The sequence below is a fragment of the Myodes glareolus genome, chromosome 7, assembly GCF_982192425.1.
Source record: "Myodes glareolus chromosome 7, mMyoGla1.1, whole genome shotgun sequence".
Taxonomy (NCBI): domain Eukaryota; kingdom Metazoa; phylum Chordata; class Mammalia; order Rodentia; family Cricetidae; genus Myodes; species Myodes glareolus.
This window is the reverse complement of record NC_142032.1, coordinates 23,666,556-23,691,429: the sequence shown is the minus strand read 5'-3', so window position 1 is coordinate 23,691,429 and position 24,874 is coordinate 23,666,556. Positions and strand designations below refer to the sequence as shown.

Here is a 24,874-nt window from a genome sequence, read left to right as displayed (position 1 = left end):
GTATCGAGAAGGAATTCAAAGAAATATCTGAGAAGAGATAGCTCTGATATCCAGTAGGAAGGCTGTGGCAATTCTAGTCAGGGCCGAGCCTGAGCCACCAACAAACAAGACGTGAATCACAGGAGAAACCTAAGGAAGAGGGGAAAGTCTTCCCAGGAGCTGAGGGGAATTGAAAACAAGTGCCTGCTGCCTCTGCTGGGAGGGCTAAGTTGCTTGGAAATATGGTGACCAATGGGCTGTCGCAGGAGACTGCGCCAGGGTGATTTTGACAACTGACACAGATGCCAGAGAGCAGAGCCCCCTGAAAGCGCAGGCCAGGGTGATGAAGCATGGAGTTGCCGCTGCCTCTTCTGGACGGAGGAACTGGAGGAGGCTGACAGCAGGAGTCTGAGAGCAGGAAGGCCAACGGAGGCACTGTGTGAATTTTAGCCACTGGGCAGAAGTGGTGTGTGTGTGTGTGTGTGTGTGTGTGTGTACTGATTTATCACAGTAGATGTTTGTATTGAGCGCCTGCCTGGAGTTACCCGAAGACCCTTGTGGTTAAGTGGTAGAATCACATAGGAAGCTGTAAGAGCTAGGTGAGCAGAGGTCCAGAAGGAGAACTTTCAGAATGGAGAGCCAAAATGGGTATTCTCTCCTGTGGCATCCAACATGAGCCAGATGCACAGCCAGGCACAGTCTCCCGAGTCATAGCAGCAACAACAGCATCTGTTGCCTACCAGATGTCAGACCAGGCCCATCAGCTGCCTGGCCACAGACCTCATAAAAACTCTCCAAGGCAGCTCCATGGATTTAATCCCCATTTTACTGTATATTCCAGGGAGCCTGACAGGGTTGTGACTCAAAACTAGGAGTAAATTGCAGAGATAAAGATTCATAACACGTTTTCCTCTACCTCTTCCACATGACACACTATGAGTCCTTCCCCAGTCCATACTTACAGAAATGCAGAGCATAGCAACTTCGAGTACTACTGTTTTGAAATGTTTACTTTAGTAAATATAAAATGATATTTATCTTTTCTTGAGCTTGCATTCCTTTGATAACTAGCGAAGGGATACACCATGTTTGTTGATGGTGCTCCTGGGGGAATAGCCTAGCCCCCAGTGTCACAGAGGAAGACAAGGTGGTCCAGCACATTTAAGGGACCCCTCCAAGGTCACACAGCTAGTTAGAGAAGGGCCAAGGTCAGAACTGAAGATCTAGTTTGATCCTCTCAGTTCTCCTGACTGTCTCCACACTGCCACCCAGAGCCAGACTCCCAGCTCCTCCCCATACTCAGAGATGAGAACTCCCTTTGTCCCCTGGGCTGTCTGGGATAAAGACGGAATGAGACAGCATTGGCCAGAGCATCCACACTTGGAGTCTTTTCTATACAAAGTTCTGGGATCTCGTCTGTGAATAATAGCAATCCGCTCAGACATCCTTTAAAATAGCTGGTTTGTTTTGATTTCTTTTAAAGCAGAGGAGAAAAACAGCAGAGGGGTAGATGATAGGTGTAAAAGGAGGTGTCACTGGAGATTTCTAAAAGCCAGGAAAAAAAAAAAAACGGCTAATAAACTTGCATTACTCCCAGGAACTCCCTGAAGCCCTCCCAGCAGCCATTGCTGTGCAAGCCTAGTTTAGTGGGCACCCTAGACAGCACACTGCTTTCGCGAGCTTCCCTCTGCTCATTATTACTGCCTAATAAGAAGGGTTCAGCCCCTGTCATCAGCTCTAGCATATGAACGGCAAACTGAGACTGAGGAGGTTGTAATACAGTACACAGCAAGTTGGGCTTGAACCCCGCTGGAAGATAGCACTCATTCTCATCACTGCTTTGGATGCTGAGGATGTGGTCCATGGCAAGGGCAAAGGCTGCAGACATATGACTGGCCAGACATTTAAATAATAGAAGACCCCTTGCTGAGACCCCTGTTTGAGACGAACAGCCACAGTACTTTTTTACTCTGCTAATCAAAATACAAGAAATCAGCTGACGTGATCCATACTCAAGCATATTGTTGCCTCCTGGGCTTTCTCCCCCTCACTGTGCATATAAACACACATGCACATATGAATATACACAGACACACATGCACATACGCACACACAGGCACATACATGATTTCACACTCAGACACATACTATGACACACTATACATCACACATGCCAAAGGGCTAAGAATAAGATAGTTCAAATAACTCAAGCCAACAGTTGGTTGAAATTACAGACTCCAAGGCTGGCGGGCACAATGCCAGGGCAGTCTAATCCCATCTCTGCCTGCAGACTGCTATCTCCATTTTAAAAGAGAAGAGGCATTTTGTTTTCAGCAGTCGTCGCAAGAGACTTTTCAGTGTCAATTCCTTTTGGCCCTCCCTAAGTAAAATTGAAGAGCTCGCTAATCTATGTCTTTCTTAATGTGCAGTTTTCCTTGATGAGCTGACAAGTGCCATTTAAGAGAGTCCTTGGATGACTGCTTAGCCGCCTTGTGTTGCCTCTAGCAACTAAGGTTTATTTTATAAACACATACACAACAATCACTGTACAGCAGACATTGCCCAAAATAATATGTAAATAGCATCTAGCCTCCTCCTCCACCTCACAGCCCTCAGGGGAAACAGAGACAGGGGTTCCGAGTGGCTTTGCCTGAAGTGGTGGGCCACTAAAAGCAGCAGGCTCAGGGTTCAGAAAGCCTGCCTCCTGGGGGCTGCTGATGAGGAGTGGGAAGTTACAGTTTCTTCTACCATGAAGTTCATTGTCTGCACGCTGGACTTTTCTCACACAGACACCAGGCCCGCAGCTCATGTATCCTGTGACCTTGGGCATAAGAAAGAACCTAACGAAACCACAGCAAGCAGTGGGAAATGAGTCAGAGCCCATTTACGTGGCTGATTTATTTTGTGAGGGAGGTTTGTCCGGTGAATGACCACGTGACCTGTGGCTGTCTGTAGTTTCTGTTTGCCGCTTTGATGCCATGACTTGCTTCGTTTGATGCTCTGGGTCATTTCGTTTCGGGACCCACAAATTCATATCTCACCGTTTATGCCTTCAGCCCCATTTCTGTATCTGGGATGGCGGACTCAACCACACTTCACCCTTTGTGCATTTGACCCCTTGTGCTAAAAATAAGGGCGGGATGGATGTGAGGATTCCTCGTAGGACAGATGGTGGTTTTACTAGAGGAGCATGGTTTGCGCTCCCCGACAGCTGCATGTATGGAACAGAACCCTTGCAGTGGCCTATTTTCAGATCCTGACACACACATTTGGCTGAAAATGAAGTATGCACTTTCTCAAGAAGGAAGCGGATGTAAACAACCTCATACATTACCCTGCGCATCGGAATCCTATGTTCTGATGGCTTCCCTTTGACCTGTAATATAGTATGTTGGCCATGGGAAAGGAAGCCTTTATGGTGGGAGAGAAGCTGTAGGAAGCTAGAGCCTGTGTTCCCTGGATATCATCCTAGTGATCCTCCCATTTTGTCAGAAGTGTCTAAGAGTTCAAGTCCCCAGTGTCTCTCAAGGCATGGTGCCAAGCTTGGGACGAGGACTCTGGTCAATTGTGAAGGGTCATGTTGGGTGAACTGTGAAGAGCTGGGGTGCAGAGGCTGCCAACCCACCAAAGCACCTATCTTGTCTCCTGCAGCATCTGTCACTACCCAGATACCAGTGCCCCTCTTTGTGATGTTACCTCGTAGACCTCTGTTCTGACCTTCAGGCTTGGATTCCATTGTATTGGGACCACACCCGTGTTCCTCCGAACAGCACGGTAACTCCTGGTCCCCAGGCACGCGCGCACACACACACACACACACACACACACACACACACACACACACACACACGCACTCTGTAGGACATATACTCCTGGTGCTCCCAAAGCCACTGTTGGCTGCCTTAGTCCCTCTCAAAAACGCTGCTGTTACCCATTTCATTCACTGATGAATCCCAGCTACTTAGAACAATCTCTGTCACTTGGAAGGCACACACCTATTGGATGAATGAAAATCTCCTTTTTTCTACTTGATTAGTCCTCATTAATCAAGAATTGATAAGTTTTCATTTCTTAACCTGATGGTCAAGGCCTTGGTTACTGTGTTCCCTCACAGCGCATGGCAGTTTCCAGCGATTTGTTGGTGTCGTTTGCACACTTGTTCAGTTTCTCGGCTTGTCCTCTCTTTTTCAGAGGACTTTCGTCTCCCATGCTGCTTGGCTACATCAGATCTTCATTGCCCCCTTCTTGATTTCATAGTCTTTGTCTCTTCTCTCTCCTTTCCTCTCTTCTTCCTCCTTCTCTCCCTCTTTCTCCCTCCCTTCTTTCCCCCTTCATCCTTCCTCCCATTCCTTCTTCCTTTCTTTCTCCTTTCTTTCTTCTTTCCCTTCTCCCTCTCTCTCTTTCCCTCTTTTCTCCGTTGTGTAAAACCACAATGCAGAAACAGTATCCATACTGAGAGAACCTAGAGGTTCCCCAGAGGAATACGACTGCGCACCTGAATGAGGTGGCATTTTATCAGCTGGGGTTGTTACTTGCAGTACTGGTGTTTGTCTGCATTGGTAAAGGCAGCTCCACCTTGCATCCTTTATTTATTAGGGAGGAACCGATAATGGGACAAAGGATTGTGATGGCTGGTAAAGTTAGATAGGGGGCTTCTTTTCTTAAAAAACAGTCTTGATATAGTCTGAGCTAACCTTGAACTTAGGACCCTCCTGTCAGCTTCCCGGCTCCTGAGATACAGGCATGCACCCCCATGTCCATCTTGGGGTGGATCTGTGAGATAGGAAGGGGACGAGAGAGGATGTACTTCAGAGAATGTTCTGAGCTTCTCTCTGTGCCCTCCCCCATTTGCTGGGTCTTTCCATACATTGTTGTGTGGGAGCAGACTAAACAGATCCAGAATGTTCTGTTTGGAAGCAGAGACGGGGACAAGAACAAAGTTTCTAAAGCCATAAATTGCTATAGCGCAACCATCTAAAGGACACTCCAAGCTAGAACAGTGAGTCTGGGAGGAGAGGAGGGGTGAAAGTGGAACTTCTAGGTAGGGGTGCTGCAATCAGAATTCTCACACATATGTACAACTTAGTTAATGTCTTAGAAAGGTTGGTAGCTCAAAAGGGCAGTTAAGCGTTGCCACTGGATCACCGAGGGGGTTAGAGTGCTTGAGGGGTCTTCATCATCTGTGTTAGTGCTTCCAGTCGTCATGCCCATGACAGAGGAAGAAAGGGATGTAGCACTCTGGCCTCTGTTCATCCCTTTGAACTGGAATCTCTCTACTTCGTATCCCTGCTAAGTTCTTAGATTTCATATGAGAGTTCCTTTGGGGGTAAAAGTTCTGTTGTTGAAAATAAAATCTGCAAATCACTGCATTAATTAGATGCTTCTTAGTTACTTTCCGCAGTTACAGGATGCGGCAGCATTCTGCACATCATCGTAAACCTCGGTCTTGTCTGTGCATATAATGCTCCCCTCAGTCTGCAAGGCATCCCACAGAGTACAGCAGCCTTTGTAGTTGCTGTTGGTAGGTGGTCCTTGCCATAGCTGCCCCCTGTTGTTGCTGATGGCCTGTTTCTAGCCTGTGACTTAGAATGGATGTTTGACTCCTATCATCATGCCTCTTCTGACTCCCTGCTTGGACATCTGCCTGCTCCTCTTCAGTCACACTGATACCTGACCAGTGATGGCGGGTGGTGTGTCTGTCTTCCTTGCCCACATCTGATTTGACATCACAGAGCACAGAGCGCAATTCCCAGGCACCTGTAACAGCAACCCCCTTGTATGCCTTAGCCCTTAGGGAAACTCGTTGTCTTTTATTGTATTGCCTTATAAGAACAGCTCAGTTTCTAGTCTCATTCGGCAACTGCAGTTAAACTGTAGACATTGCCTGCGACTTCCAAAGGGCAAGCAGAACAGCTATTGCTTCTTGTATCACTGTTGTCGGCACCTCTTTATTTACACCTCAGGGTGTGCTGTTTTGCTTTTATTTTGAATAAACTTGTGCCCCCAAGAATCTGAGTCAGGGAGAAAGAGCCTAACTTCTCCTTTGAGACTTTAAACAAGGTACTGAAACATGACAAAACTATCTGGGTGTTGGTGAAAAGGACTTGCTTTTCACTTTCTCTTGGCTCAAGGGTCTAAGCTGACAACTGGTATTTGTTGAATTTAATGCATTCTCACAGGTCAAAATAAATACCTAAGATAGGGAGAAAATATGACCCAAAATAAATAAAAACAAACAAAGCTTAAGAAATCAGCTACTTGAATGAACAGAAAATAGACTGTGCTTAAAAGAAAGACATTTTAAATAAAATCCTTTGCCTTCATGACCAACAAATTCTAGCATCTTAAGGACATACTAATCTTGTCTCTCTGTGCCAAAAATCACAGGACGTTTCATTCTTGTTCTCATGCTTCATGCAATACTCTATTCAGAAAGTTTTGATTTTTTTTCCTTCCTGGCTCTTTTGATGTTCCTTAGTTGAGTACACTTGAGGCTGTGGATGCCATGGATTTTTACAGTAGAACATGGCTAGAGTCAGGAGGATCTTTCAAACCAACTTTACGGTTATGTAGAATCTGTAAGAAAATTGTATGTGAATTTCAACATTATATCAGAAGCTGGGGGGATGGCTCAGTGGATAAAAGCTGTTGACCAAGCATAAGGACTTGAGTTCAAATCCCCATGAGAATGATTCGTCGCACTGTGATTTGGCCATGGAAAGGAATCTCACACAGAAAGGCAGGTGCAGTTTTGAGAGCTTCTAGGAACATGGAGAAAAGCACATAGTATAGAAAAAGCAGAATATAATTTTTTTATGTCCCCACAACTGTGTAAAAATATAGTGATGGGGTTATTAGCTATTGTCTTTTACCCATTTTTATTTTTTAGCTTTTCTGTAAGGAGCATGAATTTTGATTATGTAAGGTATGCATTGAAAGCAGAAGTATCATATTTATTGGGAATTTTCAGTTCTGTTTTTAGTGCTGCAGCTATTGAGACTTCTCTAGAAACTGTTTCTTGACCTTGGCTAGCATTAGGAGCACCTTTATTCATTACAGGGTGTTTAGCCGGATCTTAGCCTCTATGTATTGAGATGACAATACATGTCCTCAATTGTGACTGCCCAAAATTTCTACAAATGTCACCACGTGTCTCCTGAGGTGATCTCCTATCTGAGAAACACTCTTCTGGGATCACGTGCTGATACTTTCCCAAGTGCTCAACCCTGGGGGATGCCACGTGAGGTAGCAGGGGCTGCTGAGTACACACAGTAATGAGGAGTATGAAAATCTGGGAATTCATTCACTTGTCCATAGAGGTGTTTGGTGTGAGAAAGAGGTGGCAGCAGGTAGCCCTCGCCCTTCCCTCTGCAGCACGGGATGCCCTAGGATGAATGCAGCTGCTTGTAAGCAAAGGTCCAATGAGGACGGGGTCTGGTGATTGACAAGGCTCATGAGAACAGAGATGCCAGCGGTACAGTTCACAGGAAGGAGGTAGAAGCCGAATTCCCAGCCTGAGAGGAGAACGAAAGCAGAAGTACTGTTGACTAGACATTGTGGAGCCTGCGCCAGAGAAGTAAAGCTCCTTAAATTCCTCCTGTCGGGGAGCAGGCTTGTCCTCAGGGCTGGGGGCAGCTCTCAGCTTGTGGGTGGAAGAAGCAGGACCTCAGGTTAGGAGGTGGATGGGTGGGTAGTTGAAAACCACCTGCACAGCCTCACGGGGCCGTGGATGATGATCGAAACCTGTATATTTGATATGGAGGGAGGACAGAAAGAGAGCTGGCTTTCCTCTAGGAAAGATCTGGAGAAGTGAGTGGCGCTTTCAAAATGATCAATGGGAAAAATGTGATTCGTGTGGTTTATAGTTCCTGGTGTGTGTGTGTGTGTATGTGTGTGTGTGTACACAAATAATATATATATATACATATATATATATATATATATAATCACAATAATGTACTTGTGATTGTCATTGTTTGCAGAAGTTTCTGACTGCCCATTCTTTTTATGACCCTACTACTGATCATATCTCTGATTTATATGAGACCTAGTTTAGGAACAAAATACTAAGCATGAGATTTTTTTTTCCTATGGGAAAATGTATCCTGCTTTATTGCAATGTCCTTTATGATGAATTTCCCTGAAATAATGTGTGGAAAAAGATTGCTTATGCAGTTGGGCTTTGCTTTCTGTACGTGTGAATTTTCGTGCCCTTGGCGTCCTCCACGGCCAATAGCTAATTTATTTTTCATCCTCTGCTAGATATAATAAAGCTTGAAGTGTTCCTTTTTAATAATGTAGAGCATAAGGAAAATGAATAGGGATTATAAAGATAATGGTTCATATTAAGTAATATATGTTTAATGAAATAAATTATTTAGTTAATCTGAATGATATAAAATTTCCATTTAATATGTCAAAACCTATCTAGTAGCAGCATTTCACATGGCTCAGCCAATGAAATGAAATACTAATGTTGGCTATAAAGAAAATTTTTGTGAAGTGAATATTCTATTTTTTATTGCTTTAAAAAAATCAGAGTTTCTTTTCCCTGAAGATGGAGTCAAAAACTTTGGCTGTGTATCGTGTTGGGCATGGCTGGAATTCAACACATTATTTTTGTTTAGAATCTTGTTTCCATTGGAACAAGAGTTCTCAACCCTGGCTGCTCACAGAATCCCTGGGGACCTTCAGAATACCGATCCTACCCTATGCTGATAAGTCAGTCGGCTGGGATTGGTATGTAGTGGGGCAGGACTGGCTCTCGGCAGGTTTGGCTCTGTAGGTGGCATAATGGTACAGCCAGGCTTGAGAGTTGCTGTACCACGGTTTCACCTTGGGAAGAGTCTACGTTTCTTCTCTATGCCACCTCACCTCCTGGCCTGTTTCCCTAACTTTCTTTGAACCCAGAAGACCCAAAGACAAACTATGTAAAATAAGCTTAACTTGGTCAGCTCCTGTTTTGATTTTCATTCAACAGAATATTGATTGAGGAGCTAATAGGAGCTTGATCCCATGGCTGAGTATTTTTGGAAAATCATGACAGTCTGGAGAGAAATTTGGCCTCCTTAAAAAGCCAGGCGATTAAGCAAGATATCCAGAGAGAAGTCTATAAAGATAGAAAGCATATTAGTGGCTGTGTAGGGTTGGTGTGGACTGCAGAGGGATGTGGAGATGCAGGGTGACTGCAGTGGTCTGTATGGTATGGGGATGGTGGCTCAATTCTGTGAATATATTACATACCATTACTTGTACACTTTAAGTGAGTGCATTGTATGGAATGTTAATTCTATCTTGCTAACAGTCCTATTATTGTAAGCCAAAAGTTGTCTTTTCTGGGAAGTCCAAGCACCAAATAAACAAATTAGGAACAACAAGGGAGATACTGTGCACAGTGACCCGTTCCCTTCAAGAGGGTGGAGCTTAGAACACAAAGTCACCAAAAACAAAGTACAACCTACTTGGAGACATTTAGTACTGGCATCGGCATTTCAGATAGCTCCTGGGTGTTCAGAGGGTAGGTGGGTTCAGAAGACAGAGATGTCCTATGTGATCAAAGGACAAGAGTGCTCAGGGGGTTCCCTGTACCAGGCACTTCTGTAAGCCATCTCTATTAGAGTCATTCATTTGGTCATCACACAGCCATCTTCATACCAAACCGAAGCTAAGGCACCCAGAAGGAACCTGGCTCAAAGTCATAATGTGGGTTAGTTAAGTGGCAGCATGTGGCTCATCTTAAAGAGTGGGAGAGACACTGACAGGAGTGTGATGGTGAGAGCGTGTGAAATGACTTAGGACAAGGACACATGAGTGTGATAGTGGGACCGGCAGTACCTAACTGTGAGCTTGGTTGAGCTGGTAGTAGAGGATGGGGCCCCAGGCACGTGCGGGGATAGCTTCTGAGCTCCCCTGGCTATTCTAAAGAACCCAAGTGCATCACTGAGGACAGCTGGGTTAAAGCTGAGCTGCAGAAGACCATGCACAGTGGCTAAGTATGCAGACATGTACCTATCTAGAAGAGTTTGTCTGGGTCTGTTTCAGTATCTCACTTGGTACATGGGTGGACATAATCACAGGACCTGCCATCCCATCTGGCTCTGTGGCGTGGCCTCTAGGGGACCCACCAAACAAGAGGTCATCGTCGCCTGAGGCAACTGTGAAGTCTCCTTAGCATCTGTTTTATGATTCTTCCTAGATTGTGGTAGCAAAGTTCTGACCTAGGGGGACAGCCGAAGAAAGAGCCAGTTCCTCAGATCAGTTAACATATAGGATGGAACAGGGAAGGAAAGCCTGTTTCACTCCCCACAAAAGGGAGGAAATGGAGTTCCAGCTTTTCCCTTCCTCCCTCATGGGATACTTGTTCAAGTAATGGGGACGGAGAAGGGAAGGACAGAGGAGTTTGTGTCCATCTAGAGCAGCGATTCTCAACCAGTGGGTCGTGGGACATCTGTGGGGGGGGTTGAATGACCCTTTTACAGGGGTTGTCTAAGACCACCAAAACCACAGATATTTATGCTACTATTCATAACAGCAGCAAGGTTACAGTTATGAAGTAGCAACAAAATAGTTTTGCGGTTGGAGGTCACCACAGAATGGGGAACTGTATTAAAGGGTTGCAGCTCTAGAGTCTCAGACTGACGATTAGTTCCTGATCAGAATCTGAATGTCGGCCCCAGTAGCTTTCAGTCCCTGTGAACACATTCTCTCCACGCTCTCCCCTTAGTTTGCTCGGCTGAAAGACATTCCATTCCTGAGAATTTTTCCAGCATTTCTTCCTCTTCTGACTCCCTGTCCTCCTTGGAATTGTGTCCCAAGCCTCAGTGCCTCAGCTGTAGCTCAGCATCATTGTCCCCATGATTGTCCCTCTCCAATCAAGAGTCCACAGCACATCTGTTTTTCCTCTATGTCTTTCTTCTGGACCCTGGGTCAGTCCTATGACACCTGGTTTCACTCTTTGGCCCTTGCAGCAGCCCTTCCTCCTAGTGCAGTCAGTCTGTCGCCCTTTGACCTCCTTTGAACGCCTAGACTCCCGTTGTCTCAACCTCTGCCTGCTCACTTATTATGTTTTCCCCATTAGTTGACTCTCCCCCTTACCCGCCTTCCTGACCAGCCCAGTCATGGAAGAGGTGCGAGATGAGTGTGAGTCATTGATTGATCAAGGGGTGCTTTCTGAGGCAGGCACTAAGGGTGATAATTGTGCTGATGTCCAAAACCTGGGGGGAGCAGCAGGTGTCCCTGAAGCACACCAACCTCAGACATGCTTGTCCTCTATTTTCCTGCCTCCTGTTTCTCTACAGCCTGGAAAGCTTCATCCTCTGAATTTCTCCTCACCAAATCCCCATCCCCAACACATGCATAACCCACTTCCAACCCTGTTCTTTAACCAATCACATTCAAGAGGTGATTTATCCTCTTACTTGCTGTACAGGCTTGGGTTTTTATATGTCTATAGTGTGGGAAAAAGTAATAACTAACACAGCTATCACACAGGGTAGGAAGCTCTGGCTGATTTTTGAAGTGTGGAAAGGATACAGAGCATTGGCTGTCAACTTGACTTGGGAGTTCTGAATGGTATGTTATGGTATGTTCAAGCTGCAATGTAGAAGAAATAATTATGAAACTTGTTGGATAAACAGGTGGACTTCCAAATTCAGCCAATGAGAGAGATAGCTTCTCCCTATTTTCCCAAATGAGACTGCATTTGCCTCTCTCCAAGGCTTCAACGTGAAGAATCAAGGAAATTTTGAGGGTAGCTTGGTATCACAGCTTCCCGAAGCTTGTCCTCCAAATGCCCTCCATTCCTTCCCATCCTGTAGTTTATCACCATCACTCCAAGACACAAATGAGCGACGTGGAGATGTTTATTCCTGTATGCGGACCCCCAACCCAATCCCAAATGCAGCATGCTCATGAATCGAATGGCCAAGCCAGAACCAAGGTCAGAGTTCTTGTAGTGAATGTAGAAAGTTTTGAAAGAAGGACGTGTATATGGGTTATGTTCCCTGAAGAACAAAAGGTCATCCCACGCTTGGGCCTTGAGTAATGGCAGAACCGTCCAATTGAACATCATTTGCTTCTGAAACATCATCCTTTGATAACCAGTGCGGCTTCTAAACTACTGATATTTAAGCAGAAATGTAATACAAATAAATACAAATAAAGGAAAAAACCCCACACATACTCCATTCTGGGCTCAGCACTCTATCTTCCTTGGTTCTTAACCACTCTGCAGAGGGGACCATAGTGGTCCTATGTGCCTTCTGACCCACGCAGCCCGGGAACTCATGCCTAAGGCTGGCTGCAGTGGGTTTGTTCCTTGTCATTGGCATGCTAGTTGTGCCCAGTAAATGTATATACAGGTCAGCTAGCATTCAAGGAATGTTTCATGAGTTCCAATTGTATGCAATATAATATGCCACGTCACTGGGTTGGCATGGGCGTAAAGGGAAGAAAGTCCTCGGAATGCCCACAAGTAGTTGATACTGCTGATTTGGCGATGGTTGAAATTTATCCTATAAAATCAACCTGCATGTTGTCCTTTATACTCTCAGAAAACACAACAATACAGAATTGTTTAGGGCTTCTTCAAAGCGAAGAACAATAGTATTTTGATTTGTTGCAAGAAATCCAAAGAATCTGGAGACAGGGTAACTCTCAAGTCTGTTTTTACACATTAGCGTTTCACACAATCATTCTTTATACCAAACACTGTCGCCTGATTCTTTCAACAAAAGACCTCTTTGTTTTGATAGCCAAGAAAAACCTTAAACTCACTGAGACAACAGAACAGGCTTTTAAAAGACAAAATATAAGAGCTAAAATGTTATATTTGGGGAACGTAAATTAGAAAAATATTTGTTTTGTTAATTATTAAATAGTTTCATTAAAAAGCACTTAAGTTTCGCTCAATTTTAGGGTTTTGTAGGGTATTTACTTTGTGTGTGTGGAGTCTATGGAGGTCTCTGGAGGGAGGCCATATCTTATCTGACTACATCATGAGGACAGATGATGTAAGAGATAATAACTTTCTCATAGCCTTGCGTCTTCTCAAGGTCAAGTATGTTGTTTTTGACCTTTGGTCCCTCAGAATATTAACCCTGAGCTCAGGCATGCACAGACGGGCACACACACACACGCTATAACTGAGAACCTCTGTGACAGGACAGGATAGAAGCACACCTCACAGCCATGGTCAGAGCCCCCAATTCATCCTCACCAGCTACGGGGTCATTGCACTGTCCTTCCCATCACCAGCACTGTTGTTTTGCTCTTCAATACATTAGAAATGCCTTGAAGGTTTCTCCTTCCTCTGCTGTCTTCCAAAGATAGCAGAGTGCCTGTTGCCCTTCAGATTTATACCTTCAACTCAGCAGGAGAAGTTCTGAGTCCCTTCTCACCCTGTGGGGTGTCTCTGAAGGTTACCAGTCTTAGCACAAATGAGGTGGTCTCCAGTTGCAGGCTGGTAGGTAATAGGCACAATATACTTTGTGTCTTCTGGTGTCTGAGTGTGTGTGTGTGTGTGTGTGTGTGTGTGTGTGTGTGTGTGTGTGTGTACAAAGCATATAAAGAAAACTGTCAAGTTCTAAGAAATCTTAGCTCCATTCCATCAATGCCCGTGTCCATCAGTGCCAGAACCTGTGTCTTGCCCTTGGTAGGGAAGACATGGCATGTTGGGGAAGGTGTGCCGTGGTAGGGAAGGCATGAGAATGGGAACATGAGGCTGTTGGCTCATTTCATGGTAAACTAGGCAGAGACAGGACGAGAAGCAAGATCAGGTTATAAACCTCCTGGCCCACTCCCCAGTAATCCGTTTGTTTCAGCTGGCCCTGCTTCCGAAAGGCCCAACAGCCTCTCAGAACAGGCTACCACTTAAGAAACAATTGTTCTAAAATAGCGAGGATGTGAATCCCTACAGCCATTCTGGAGAGCAGTGTGGTGACTCCTCAAAACAGTTAAAGTTTTGAAAGTCGATCTTCCATCTGATCCAGCTGCCCTGCTTTCAGATGCACACCCAAAGGAAACTGACAGCTCATCAAAGAGAACCCGTACCCTTGTACTTACTGAGGCATAACCTACAATAGCCTAAGATGCTGGAAGGAAACATCCACTGATGACTAAATGGATAAAGAGATGTGATGTGCATTAACCAGTCGTCACAAAGAGCAAAATCTTGTCATCGGCAGCACGATGAGTTGATTAGGAAATAAGCTAGGAGCAGAAAGAGAAATATCACGTGTTCTCCCTCACTGTGGACACGATAGCAATGGGTTTGACAGGAAAAGAGAATGAGAGTGTGGTTTAAAGGTTCAGAAGAGAAGGGGGAAGTTCAGCAGAGTTGGAGAACAGTTTCCAAGGCACAAGTGGACAGAAGGAATAATCTCTGTGCACTGTGCCTCAGTGGAGGGACGTAGCCTGATATGTGTTTTGGGATGAACTAGAAGAGAAGAGCTAACTCCAAGATCCTGAGCACCAGGGATAAGAAGACAACCATGCTGGTTACCCCGGTGTGATCCTGTGTTCTCTGTACACATGCTGGAGTTTCACCTTGCACCCCACATACGTGTATAATTATGTTAATTACAAGAGGAAAATAGAGCAAATATCACAATAAAATAAGTCAAGGAGAGAAGTGGGGTGTTGGTGCAGAAGCAGTGGCATGGGTAGAGGGGCCTCAGAACTGTGAGGACAGAGGCCATGATGGCTCTTTCGTGCTGGCCCAAGGGAGGAGGGTCAGAAAGTGTGTCAAGGTCAGCCAGGATTCTGGTCATAAAAGGAGTGACACACAGAAGGCACACAGCCTGGTCCCACAATTGGCTTTGATCCCCTCTTCCTGTCCAGAACCAGCGGCATCCCTGAGCAGTGGGATGTCCAGAACTTTCTGTCCCTCACCGCTTCCCATGTGGACATCTTCACAAGAAGGAAGAGGCTTTGGACTCCGAGCCAGGGAAAAGGATGACAGCATTTGTGGAAGTTTGTTTTTCTCTTGCAGGGGCTTTGTTTCACATGTTTCTTTAGGTAACCCCCTGTTCCACAGAGCTACAAGAAGCCTGGCAGGTCAAGCCTTTAAGTCCCTTCTGTAGGCCTAATTCACCGCCTGACATCCCAGGCCTAACAGCATAATCCATTTGTCCTAATTTGATTTTTTTCTTTTCCAGAGGCTTCCTTGGCAGCTAGGTTTTCTCATTATGGCATGATTCATCCCTGTGGTAATTCCCATTAGAATAAGTATCTGAGGCGTGATTCATCTCAGCAGATATTAAGCTGGAAGTTTCCTTTATAACGGCCCATTACACTCACAGCCGTGAGTAACTTCATGGAGAGGTGCCCCGCCCGCTGGCACTTGTTAGTTTTGTCCCATAATAGATTTAAACCCAGAAGCTTTGTAGCAATGTCTTCCGTGGCTCACTCTGGAGGGATGACATGGATGAGAAGAATTATCCGAGGAATACAGAGATGAAATATAATATAATATAATGTAATGCAATGTAATATAATATACTATAATATAATATAGTCTCCTTAAAGTCCAGGGTAGTAGATCTGAAATGCTGGCAGGAATCAGAATCCCGTGGAGAGCTGGTTAAACACAGATTGCTGGGTTCTGGTCTCAGAGTTTTTAAAATATGAGATTTTAAATTAATTATTTGGTGATTTCTGTCATGCATTCGATGTAGTCTGATCAATCCTCCCCCTTTCTAACTCCTTCCAGGTCCTCCTCTCACTAGCTCACCCCCTGCCCGCCTTGTGTTCTCCTCTTTTCCTTTTCTCAATTGGTGTTGTATACATAGTGTGGGAGTGGGTCTACCCACTGTGTTGTGCTAAACCTTCCAGGAGCCACAACCTCAAACTGACTCTCCCTACCCCCAGTAGCTGTCAACTGTCAACTTCTGAGCAAAGGGAGGGATGCAGTGGTCACCAACCCCATTGAGATGCTGACTGGTCTGATCATGTGCAGGTCTTGTGTAAGCAACCGATGGGTATGAGTTCATGAGTGCAGGTCCTGTCGTGTCCAGAAGACACTGTTTCCCCTGGGAGCGCTCCAGTCTTCCCCTCTTCTGAGACGGTCCCTGCACATTGCAAGGAAGGGGGATGCAGTTGTCCTACTGGTGGCTGAACACTCTACAGAGACTTATTTTCTGCGCCGTGCTGTAAGTTTCTGCATTAACTGCCGTCCACTGCACAAGGAAATGTCTCTGATGAGGTCTGAGAGCTGCACCCATTATGGATACTGAGATATGAATTCAGAAGGCAGTGTAATAGCGTGTCTACTTAGCAAAAGAATAGTTGTAGATTCACCTGTGAGGCATATGGGGTCCTCCATTGTGGGTTCTTGGCCAGACCTACAGCACCAGGCATGCATTTCCTCCTGTGGAAAGGATCCCAGGAGTTTGTGATTCAGCACATCTGGGATTGCAGTTCTAACAAGTTCCCAGATACTACTGCCGCTGCAAGTCTGCTGCCCTTATTTTGAGACCCAAGGCTCTAAGGCTCCAATTATTTCTCTGTTTTACCCTCTCTCTACCATTTGCAGTGTGCCGCTGTGTTGGGAACAAAGGGTTCAATAAAGGAAGGTGCTAAGAGCATGGCAAAGGAGCGGTGACTCTGGAGTTCACAAGAAGCACCCGCTATTCTAAGGTTCTGCTCTGAGTGTGGTTTGGGCACCGGGAAGAACATGCTCATTTCTTGCCGATGACTGCACAGAGGAAGCAATGTGGCCTTGGAGACGATGTGGGGAAGGTTACTGTTGCTGTGAAATTCCCAGATCATCACCAGTGGGGCATCCTCTTACGCTCCTGAGATGCTTCCCACGGTGATGAAGGTTCGGCTTGCTTCCTGTAGTCAATGCTACAGCTCCAGTTAACTGGCATGGTGCTCACAAAGCTTTTATTTTTGGCTCTTTGGAATTGTGTTTGGTCAGTGTCTTGTGCATGGTCTCAATAGTCTCAAGAGAATGGAATTCTCCGCACAGGCTCTGGAAAGGAATGTGGAATCGGGAGCTGAGGAAACACAGGCTGCTGCCAAAATGTGGCTCCCTTTCTTTCCACCAGGTCTCTGAGCCACTGCAGTCACGACCCCTCCTGATTGTCTTCACCCCTAGGCAATTTGGGAGTTATTTTAAATCATTGCCTTGGTTTACTTATGAATATCCATGATATAAGGCCTTCAACCTTTGATAATTTTATAGAACCTTCTAAAACACTGCTTTTAGATTTCAGCCATTAAAAAAGGATTCTATTAGGCCAGTAAAAGGGGATTCCAAACCAATGTACCATATCTGTCTTTTATTTCACCCTGGAAAGCAGGCCCCTACCTTGTTGTTCACTTTATGATTAACAGAGTTCAAATAACTGTGATTATTTGTTTTTCTGGGTCAGGACACTCTAAAAACCATAGAGAGGAGGAGGGTAAGGGCGCTGTTAGAAGTAGATGCACAGCCACTACTGAAGTGATCACTGATATCAAAGAGCACTGATAAGAAGGAAGGGGGCACAGAATCAAGCTGGATTAGAGAATAATGGTGATCAAAATAATCAATATTGGGGCTGGAGGGATGGCTCAGTGGTTAAGAGCACTGGCTGCTCTCCCAGTGGAATTCAACACCTTCTTAGGAATGTCTGCAGGTGCCACCTGCATGTGGCACACAGAGATACAAACACCCACACACATAGAATAAATGAATATTTTTTAAAAAAATCTTTTTAAAAAATTTCAAATTAGTATTAAGGTCAACTAATACCCACCCTCCCAGCTTAGGAGGGTATGCATAGGTCTGAGAACACAGACCCTGAAAGGACCTTGGTGATAGTCTGGGCTGCCCTTCTCATGTCAATGAAATACTGGACCAATCTCAACACTGGGGAGGCAGAGGCAGGTGGATCTCCGTGAGTTCTGGTCTACATGGCACATTTCAAGTCAGCCAGCCTGTCTTGAGAGTGACAGAGACACAGAGAGAATGGTCTCTATTATCATCTTAAAAAAAAGTCACTGTTCTCAGTCATTTATCTTAAAGTCTGTAAGTCTAAAGATGTTTATTGTATTAATTAATTTGATTTAGGAAAGTCAACTCATAAATTCTCGTGCTGGGTTTAATGAGGCTCTATGATTCTTCCAAATAATCATTTTTATGAAAATTTATAACTAAGAGTAGAGAAATTTAGTATCCTTGACTCTAAATCAATCAGCATATGAGAATGGAATAGTAACAAAAACTATGAATGAAATTTTCAGGCTGGACACATTTTATTAGCAACAATGACAGCCTTATTTGGCAATATCTGTTTTGAGTACTTTGTGAGGATTTGAAACAATTTGATATTATTTCTATATCTAATATTCATCGAATACAGTTGATAGTACCATGTCGTCTGTGGCTCAAATAAATCCAGTGCGTCCACAGCCTCAAAAATCGTAAGATTCTCAGAAAGTTTGTGTTGGAGATGTATCATAGAGAGACTCATTCATTTCATCAGGAGTGCTTATTGAGGTGCTAGAATACCCAACCACTGCTCTGGACATGTAGCAAAGAAAACCAAAATCTCCATGAGCTGAGCTGCTAGTAGGAGTAGATAGAGTGGGGGATCCTTAGTGGGTTGTCTCCCTCCTGACAGTTCATACTTTTCCATCTGCAGTGGATTGCCCAGGGATTCAGCTCGGTAATTAGTAGCACTGTGCTAGAGTTACAGGATCCTGACACCAAACCCTAGCCATGTGTGTCTTATTTTTAAATGCTGGTAACGGTAGGACCTCTTCATTGAGCTGTTCTGAGCCGTACGTGGAATCATGTGTCAGTGCTCCGCGCCCGATTCATTTTATGCACACCAGAAATGTTGAGGGGACAGCAAGCATTATGGAGTCGGTGGACCTCTACATATACACCTTCTTCCTATTGGAAGATTCCAGAAAGTGTGTCGCCCATACCTAAAACATCATTGTCTGTAACTCTAAACCCAGAAAGACAGCTTTGGAAACAAAGCTGTATGAAGCTGACTCCCCTTGGCCATTCCATCAAGTGAAGACCAAATCCTTTCTTGCTACAGAGAGGAGCAAGCTTGCTTCCCAAGTAAGGTCTGTGCATGTGGTGAGTGTGACTGCTTTGTGTCTCCCTGGGCTTTCCTGTGCTTGGCTACGTTTCCAACTGCACTGCGGCGCAGTCTTGACCTTCACTGTATGCGTTTTATTCTGGTTTGGATCTGGGCTCCGTATCTTAGCATTGGTTTCTTCAAGGCATCCCCTTTCTAGAAGCACAAGGGTCTTTACGTGTTTTCTACAGATGTTGTCTAAGCATTGATGATCACTCAGCAAGTGACTTTAAAATTTAGAATCATTTTGCTCCAACCACTCCCAACTATGTCTCCCCCAGCACCTGTTACAACAGGTAAATGTAGAGAGGATCATTCATTCACAGTTGCTGGGAGGCCTAAGTGATGCTGAAAACAGCATTGATTTGACTATATAAATCTTAAAACTCTAAAAACGTAACAATGGCCAAATGTAGACCCTTGGGTTAATTTCTTTTCTTTCTTTTTTTCTTTAACAGCAATTTATGCAAGACCTGTGTCATTCATCCAAAATATATCTTGGTTGTATAGAACACTATGCTTTTGTCTTCAGTGCTGGCATTTGAGTATGGGGCTTTTCTATGCTAGGCAGTAGCTCTACTGTGAACTATAGCCCAGCCCAGTATATAAATTTTAAAAAATATAATTGTGGTGCTGACCATGATGTCGCATACATTTAATCCTAGTGATAGGGAGGCAGAGACAGGAAGATCTCTGTGAGTTTGAGGTCAGCCTGGTCTACATAGTGAGGTAAATGTGTGTATTATGCATACCTATATGCATATATGTAATACGTTATATGTTTGCACATGTTTATACCTGTGAATGCGGGCTCATACATGCAATGGTGTGAATGTGTGGAGGTCAGAGGACAACCTTGAATGTTAGCTCTTGCCCAGCACTTTGAGACAGGCAAGGTCCTATTGCTGATTGTCACTGTGTACATCAAGCTAGTTGGCCTGGGAGCTTCAGAGGGACTCTTATCTCTGCCTCCAATCTTGCCAAAGGGGCACCAGGGATACAGGCATATGTCTGTCTCTATGTGGGCTCTTTGAATTTGAACTCAGATCATCACGTTTGACAGGTGTCAAGTTTTAATTAATTAATTAGGTCCATTTGCCTATTGTCATTTTCCTTATTGGCATGGCACTTCTTTATGGCTTGTCAGTTTGACTAGGCATGGTATATGTGCTCAGTGAATACAAGTAGACCATTAAACAGTTGAAGAAGGAAATGAATACATGGCTGCTTAACAAGCTTGGTGGCTAAACTGTGACATTTTCATTTATCTTAAAAACAATATTGATCTATGCAGGGCAGTAGTCAGTCTTCTTTTCAGCACATTCCCCTCCACATTAATCAAGTGGGATAAAGTTTATATGTGCTCTCGCTTTGTGATTTTAAAACTATAAATCTCCATATAAAGGAAACACTTTTGGTTGTTAGTCATAATGTGACTCTTTAAAAAGTAATTCAGCATGAATAAAAACAACATCAATGTGAGCATCACTAAGGCCTCTTGCCAAATAACAATGGGATCCTGAGTCCTGCAGTTGAGCTGTGTGGCTGTGCTCTGGGGCAGTAGATTAGGTTGGGTAAGAGAGTAGGGTAAGCAAGGCTCTTAATCCCGGCTTAGCTGCTTATAGCTGTGTAGGGTTTGCTATGTTTCTCAACTGTAAAACAAAATCAGTCTAAATGGGCTGGTGTAGGAGGTCCTTCTGTATTTGTGTTGCTTTCATTGGTTGAATAAACAAACTGCCTTGGCCTTTTGATAGGGCAGAACTTAGATAGGCGAAGAGACAGAACTGAATTCTGGGAGGAAGAAGGCAGTGTGGCACATGCCATGAATCTCCTGCCTGAGATGGATATAGGTTAGAATCTTGCCGATAAGCCACAGTTATGTGGTGATACACAGATTTAATAGAAATGGGTAAATCAAGATGTGAGAGTTAGCCAATAAGAGGCTAGAGCAAATGGGCCAGGCAGGGATTTAATTAGTGCAATTTTTTGTGATTATTTTGGGGTTAAGCTAGCCGGGTAGCTGGGACAAAAAGCAGGCCCTATCTTCTACTACAATGGGCTACCATGTGGAGTCAACAAATGTGCCCAATACCTCCTGGTGGTTTCTGGTCTAGTGGGTTATTACAGCCATCATGTACTTGCTCCATGATTCTGTAAATTAGCTCGCTGCTGTCCTCATCTGGATCTACTTGTATCTCTGTAGCTGTCTTGTGCATCTGTAGCAGCACCTGGATTGGCAGTGGAAGACGTGGAGACCTGGACGGCTTCACTCTGAGGCCAAATCTTGTCACACCATCAGCTGGGGTGACAGGAATAGCTGAGCTAGGGTCTTAACCTCCAACAGGCTAACTGAGGCGTCTTCACATGGTAGTTGTTCCAAAACCTAAAGCAGCAAAGGGGAGCAAACCCCATTGTAAAAGTATTTATTTTGTAAAGTTGTGCTTGAGTAAGTTCCCACTGGGGAAGCAAATGGCAAGGCTAGCCAAAGGTAGTAATGAGAGAAAGGCAAATTTTATAGCTACCACAATCATCAGTCACCACTATCACCGGCGCTCTAAACCTAGTGTTTGTTGAGCATTTAGTAGGTGTCAAATGCTCTTTTAATGCATTGTCTTTATCAGAGACTGTAATTCTAGTCTCAACTTTATGAGGCAGATACGTCTATGTCTGTATCCTGTAGAGAAAGCAGATGAGGTTCAGCATGGCACAGCAATGGTATATCAAAGGAAGAGCACGCTGCTGGAAGTGGGGCAAGGAGCTGGGGTTTAAAGCAATGCTCTGAGCCTTAGTGAGTCTTGAGTACTGGTCTTCCTGCTCTGTATGGAACAGATGCCCGAGGTGCCTTCCTTTTCATAAGGGAGTCATCTGGTAAGAGATAATAGCCTGGTTTGGGAATGTTCCCTGATTTTTACTATATCTACTATTACTCTGACCACACTCCGCATTTTTCTAATAAATGTTTTGAATTTTTCGAAATTTGCTATGATGAGGTGCCTGGGGCTTGTTAACTCAGAGCGTTTTCATGAATGGGCCTTGGGGGTAGAGACAGCAGCAGGCTAGACAGTCACTCTTAGAGCTCTTTGCCTTCTATCTCTTTGTTCAAGTTTAAGGTGAGATGTAACCTTTCTATTCTATTTTTAATTAAAATATAATTACATCATTTCTCCCCTTCAGTCCCTTCCATGTACCTCCTTTCTCCCTCTCAAAATGTTGGCCTCTTTTTCCTTCTGTGTGCATATACACACACATACACATATGAACGTAAATATACGAACACAATCTACTGAGTTCATTTAGTGTCTCCTGTATGTTTTTGATCCCAAGACTGAGTACCTGGTTATCCCAGGGCAACCAGTGAAGGGGCTCCTCCTTAGGGAGACTAAATTCCCTGTTTGCAGTATTGCTTAGTGGTCTGTAGATCTTTGTCTCGGGTGGGACCCTGTGGGTTTCCCACTTGCACATTAGCGTGTTTATTGCTGTTGCCCTTGTTTGGGTCTTATTTAGGCAGCCATATTATTGAGATATCATAGGTTGAGGCCTCCCTACCCTTCTAGGAGACACAATATCACAGAACCACAGAGTCCCAGTTCTCTGGGTTCTACAATCTTTCCAGCCCCCTTTCTAAAATGCACCCTGAGATTTTGGTACAGCACTTGTGTTGTAGATGTATCCACTTGGGCTGGGCACCCCATGATCAATGACCAATTGTTCTCTACATTTTGACCAGTCATGTGTGTCTATAATGGTCTCTGTCTGCTGAAAAAGGAAGCTTCTTTGATGAGGGAGGAGAATTACAGTTATCTGTGGGTACAAGGATTATATTTAGAATCCATGCTGGTTTATTAAAGTGGCAATGGTAGGTTCTTCTCTTAGATCTATGACCTCACCTGCCCCAGGTAGTTGACTAGGCTTCTAGTACCAGGCGTGATTTCCCTCTGGTTGAGTAAGTCTTCAGTCTAATGAGACAGCTGTTGGTTGCTGCTGCGATATCAATGCCACAGTCACACCCCTAGGGATATTTTGCCATGCTGGTCATTGTTAGTTCATGGGCATCACAGCAAGGGAAGACTGTTGGTTGTTTCCCTCCCTTGGCAGCTTGCATAGCATGGGGTGAAGGCTTTTGAAATCACAGACTGGCTTTTTCTGTCTACAGTCAGCAACAACACAGGAAGAACACATGTAGGACCCTCTGGAGAGGCTCCATGCGTAACTATTGTGCAAATCTACACTCCTCTCCATAAATCACTGAGGGAAGAGCCACAGCCTGCACACTACAAACAACCAAATATTGGCCAGATGTGATAACTAAAGAGAGGTAGGAGCTGATACCAACCTGTGTCCATGTGCTCCATGTGACAGTAGAGGAATTCTGCCCATATGATGCCTTGTGGGAAGCTCAGTGCTACTAGGCTGTCCAAGTGTTTAGGGAATGCTGTGGTACCACAGGTATATATAAACTTCTCTGATCTTTAAACAGTGTTTGATGAAGCCAATCTGATAACTGAATCTGGCTCGTAGCCATCACTTTGTGACCTTCCTATCTTGGGTACTTCATGGCCCTTCTCTATTGCATTGTAACTAGCCTGAAGGCATGGCAAAGAGAAGTTGGACAGGTGAAGATGGAACTGTAAACTAGTGAGAGAAAGGACATCAAGAAAGTCATGGATGTGGGTGGTAGTTCAGAGATTCCACCAAGATCAAGGAACTTAAAATAAGAAAGCTTATTATATTCGAACAAATTGCATTGTACTACGCTTCACCTGTAGGCTAAGTGTTCCTTAGAAAACAATTTCTTGCTCAAATAATATGAGAAACACTCAAACATCCAGTTAAGCAAAATGAAATAAACTTCTTTACAACATCTGTAGTTGTCTTTAATATTCTCTCGGGCAGTAGAAATCTCCAGAAGAGGCACTATTTACTGTGTTCAAGTGCCTGTGACCATGAAGTCTGTATGTGACATCATTCCTTCTCCATCTAAGGTTTTGAGAAAAACACATTGGAAAATCCGGAGAAAGGACTAAATGGACCATTAGGAATCTATAAAAGCATTATAATAGGAAGAGTTCATAAGGCAATGATTTTGGGCACTGTAAGCCTGTAGGGCAGCTTGGCAAGAAGGGGGAGTAGGCAACATATTAGCAACAGGGTACTGTCTGTTCATCTTTTTAAACAAAACATTTTTAGTCTCATTCCTCTTTTAAGAACAAACAAATACCAAGTGTCAAGGGGTGCTACCTCTAAAGGATTAAAACTCTTTGCCGTAACAGTTCAGGCTTTCTTTTATCAGACTGTCTGGCCCACCTCGATGCACAGTTAACACCCTCCACTCTCTGCTCTGCACACCCTGCTCTATTTGCTGTTGACCCAACAGAGTCTGCATTTTCCTAGCCTCATTATTTGGAGTCTCTCCTGAATTACCATCCCCACTTATTACAGTTAGAGTATCAACTACTTTTCAAGGCTCAGACCAAACTCTGTGTTGCTTAGTGGAGCCTTTCTTAGTTCTCACAAGAGATTCCTGTCCTTGAACTTCCGGACCATTTACTCTTGAAGAGCTTGACTGGGACTTACTGTGGTGTGTAGTGCCTGTATGGTTTGGTGTGTAGGGCAATGGAGGTCGTAGTCCTTCTTTAAGAACATCAACGTCTAGGAAAAGACAGGCATTGAGAAAAAGACATACCCCGAGCTGTGTTTGCCCAGATGGGATTAGGATAACATTGTCCAGTCACACACAAAGCACACTAATAACTGCATCTTGCTGAATAACATAGACTCTGCCCTCCAGTTAACAGCCTCCCATCATTCCATGAGGA

General features: G+C 44.4%; 1 protein-coding gene across 7 annotated transcripts in view; it reads left to right on the top strand.

The window, feature by feature from the left end:
* Plce1 (phospholipase C epsilon 1) overlaps nt 1–24,874 on the top strand; it is a 277,183-nt gene that overhangs the window by 100,426 nt on the left and 151,883 nt on the right. The gene's annotated exons all lie outside the window — the stretch shown is intronic.